A 4,247-nucleotide genomic window follows, 5' to 3' on the forward strand; every position below is an offset into this window, starting at 1 on the left:
TTCCAACCCAAAAAAAAAAAAAAAAAAAGAAATCATAGTGTGTTGAGATTGCCTTTGTATCCTTAGTCAGTTTCTGGGTGGAGTTCATAGGTCACTGGTCCAGCTGGTGTCAGATGGTCTATCAGAATTCCGAGTCTGAAAAATATACCAAACCCCAGTCTTAGGTTTATGTTGGATATAGGAGCAATTGGAGAATTTACAAATCACGTGAGCAATGGTTGCAGGAGGGAGAATCCCTGGTGAACAAAGCTGCTCAAGCCCTTCAGCTGATTGAACTTCTGGATATCATCAAGGAGGTCCCACAAAACCATGTATAAGTCATGAGAAAAACAAGTTCATCAATCTTGCAGGCAACCCTGGAGCTAGTATATGTAAGGAGGGAGAAAAGATCAAAGCTAAAAGACCATAAGTACAAAATCTTATGATTTAGTTCTTAACACAATTCAGGCCCCCTATTATAATTCTAACCTTGTGTCTTTTCATTAATTTTACAAAGGTAGTTTCAGACCCATAGAGCAGACAGTGGTTTGTGGCAAAAGTCTGTCCTGGTTTGTTGACAGAGTTCAGTCTTTCTTCCAGTGACATGAGTTCAGTTAATGAAAACTCAGGGAAGGGACCCGAGGTCATTGTTTTTTTCTTTGGTGGATCTAGACTTTAGGCAGATGAGGGAACTTCAGAGAACAACTTCATCCTGGACTTTGGGAGGAATAGAGGATTGAGAGACAGGAAGGTGGGAGGCAGCGAGGTCGGAGAGACCTTGAGGTTTCTTCTTCAGTTCAGCCTGTTAAAGCACTATATTTTGGGGTTTTGGGGTATCATTTCCTGAGTCCCAACATCGATATGCCATGTATGATTTTCAACAAAAAAATCACAAGGCATATTAAAGGCAAAAAACAGAGTTTGAAAAAAAAGAGCAAGCATCAGAGCCAGGATCAGATATGACAGAAATGGTAGGATTATTAGACTGAAAATTTAAAACAACTATAATTATTGTGTTAAAGGCTCTAGTGGATAAGATTGATAGCATGCAAGAACAGATGGACAATGTAAGCATAGAGATGAAAATTCTAAAAAAAAAAGAATAAAAAAGAAATGACAGCAATCAAAAACACTATGTAACAAGTGGAAAAAGCCTTTGATGGGCTCATTAATACACTGGACACAGATGAGGAAAGACTCTCTGAAAATGAGGATATGTCAGTAGAAACTTTCAAAGCTGAAAAGCAAAGAGGAAAAAAACAACAACAACAAAATAAGAAAGTATATCCAAGAACTGTGGAGCAACTACAAAAGGTATATCATGCATAGTGGAAATATCTGTAGGAGAAAAAAGGAACAAAAGAAATATTGGAAGCAAAAATGACTGAAAAATTCACCAAATTAATGTCAGACACCAAACCACAGATCCAGGAGGCCCAGAGATCACACATATGTGCACACACGTGCGTGCACACATACACACACACACACACTCTCACACATACACACAGACACTATAACCAGGCATATGCAAATTGCATAAGATAAAAATAAAGAAAATGTCTTGAAAGAAAGCAGAAGGAAGAAATCTTACCTACAAAGGAGCAACAATATTACATCTGACTTCTCACAAACCAAGCAAGCCAGAAGAGAATCAAGTGAATATTCTGAATATTCAAAGTGTTGAAAGGAAAAAAACCCATCAACCTAGTATTCTGTATCCTGAAAAATTTTCTTCAAAAGTGAAGGAGGTGAACAAAGTGGCACATGTCTGTAAACCCAGCTACTTGAAAGACTGAAGCAGGAGAATCCCTTGGGCCCAGGAGTTTAAGACCAGCCCAGGCAACATAGCAAGACCCAATCTCTCTTCTTTTTTTTTTTTTTTTGAATTAGAGTCTCACTCTGTCGCCGAAACTGGAGTGCAGTGGCATGCTCCCGGCCACTGTAGTCTCGACCTGCTGGGCTCCGACGATCCTTCCTCCTCAGCCTTCCAAGTAGCCAGAAATACAGGCGCGTGCTACCACACCCAGCTAATTTTTGATTTATTGTAGAGACAAGGTCTCACCAAGTTGCCCAGGCGGGTCTTGAACCCACGGGCTCAGGCAATCCACTCGCCTCAGCCTTCCAAAGTGGTGGGATTACAGGCTGAGCCACCAAGCCTGGCCAAGACCCCATCTCTTAAGAAAAAAAAAGTTAGCAAATCTAGCTGTGTGTATAAAGTTTAATACTTCAGGTCCAAATAGGGTTTATGTCAAGATTGTAAGGTTGTTTTAGCATTTGAAAATCAATCTGTGTGCTTGATCATATTAACAAAATAAAAATTATATTGGTTTTTTGGGGGGTTTTTTTGAGTTGGAGTCTCACTCTGTCACCCAGACTGGAGTGCAGTGGCCACTCCCGGCCACCGCAGCCTCGACCTGCTGGGCTCCGGCGATCCTTCCGCCTCAGCCTTCCACCTCAGCCTTCCAAGTAACTGGAACTACAGGCGCGTGATACCACGCCCGGCTGATTTTTGATTTATTGTAGAGATGAAGTCTCACCAAGATGCCCAGGTGGGTCTCGAACCCATAGGCTCAGGCAATCCACTCACCTCAGCCTCCCAAGGCGTGGGATTACAGGCTGAGCCACCGAGCTCGGCATATTTTGTTTTTTTTTAAAGTGCCAGCCCAAAGAACTGAGTATCACATATTCACACTCATAAGTGGACCTTGACCAATTACTGTAATACTATAAGAAAAGAACTGGCAGTAGTGGAAAACTGCCGGGGGCGGAATGCATATCTCATCAACAAGGGTACCTGCATAATGGACATTTGTATATCTAACCCTGAATTGTACCCCACATCTTTAAAATAATTTTTTTTTAAGTGCCAGCCTAGGCAACACAGCAAGGCCTCGTGTCTACAAAACATCAAAAAATTAGCTGGGCATGGTGGTGTAAAATTAATACAGTGAAAAAAGGGGTGGAAGGAGGAATTAGGAATATTTTGTTATTATGAAGCAGGATAGGGCCATTTGAAAGTGGACTTGGATTACTATATATGTATACTGCAAACTCTAGGGCAATCACTTAAAAAAGTAAAAATTGTATGTATAGAAGATATTCTAAAAAGGAGAGAAAAGGAAATTATATAAAATACTCAAGACCACCGGGCTCGGTGGCTCAGCCTGTAATCCTGTGCCTTTGGGAGGGTGAGATGAGTGGACTGTCTGATCCCGCGGGTTCGAGACACACCTGGGCAATTTGGCGAGACCTCATCTTTACAATAAACCAAAAATTAGCCGAGCATGGTAGTGCGCGCCTGTAGTTCCAGCTACTTGGAAGGCTGAGGCGGAAGGATCGCCGGAGCCCAGCAGGTCGAGGCTGCAGTGGCCAGGAGCGGCCACTGCACCCCAGTCTAAGCAACAGAGTGAGACTCCAACTCAAAAAAAAAAAAAAAAAAATACTCAAGACCACAAAAGACAGAAAAAGCATGGAAGACAAAAATAGAAACAAAATACAGGGACAATGAGTAGAAAACAGTAACAAATATGGTAGATATTAATCCCTACTATATCAATAACCATTTTAAACATCAATGGTCTAAATACACCAATTAAAAACCAGAGATTGGCCAGGCACAGTGGCTCATACCTGCAATCCCAGCACTTTAGGAGGCAGAGGCTGGCAGACTGCCTTAGCCCAAAGGTTCAAGATTAACCTGGGCAACTTGGCTAGACCTCATCTCTACAATAAATCAAAAAAAATTAGCCAGGTGTGGTGGTGTGTGCCTATAGTTCCAACTACTCAGAAGGCTGAGGCGGAAGGATCACCTGAGCCCAGCAGGTCGAGGTTGCAGTGGCCGTGAGCCGGCTGCTACTGCACTCCAGCCTGGGTGACAGAGTGAGACTCTGACTCAAAAAGCAAAACAAAACAAAAACAGAAACAGAGGTTGTCACAGTGAATCAAAAAACAAGACCCAACTATGTACTGTGTACAAGAAACCCACCTTAAATATAATGACACATACAGATTAAAAGTAGAGATGGAGAAAGATATGAATGACTTATACTAATTAAAAGAATGTGGGAGTAACTAAATTAATTTCAGAGCAGACTTCAGAGCAAGAAAAATTATCAGCCGGGCTCGGTGGTTCAGCCTGTAATCCCGCGCCTTTGGGAGGCTGAGGTGAGTGGATTGCCTGAGGCCGCGGGTTCGAGACCCGCCTGGGTAGCAAGACCTCATCTCTACAATAAAATCAAAAAATCAGCCGGTCGTGGTAGCACATG

This window comes from Carlito syrichta, unplaced genomic scaffold (genome assembly GCF_000164805.1).
Source record: "Carlito syrichta isolate Samal-C Ts95f unplaced genomic scaffold, Tarsius_syrichta-2.0.1 Scaffold315356, whole genome shotgun sequence".
In the NCBI taxonomy this organism is placed as follows: Eukaryota; Metazoa; Chordata; class Mammalia; order Primates; family Tarsiidae; genus Carlito; species Carlito syrichta.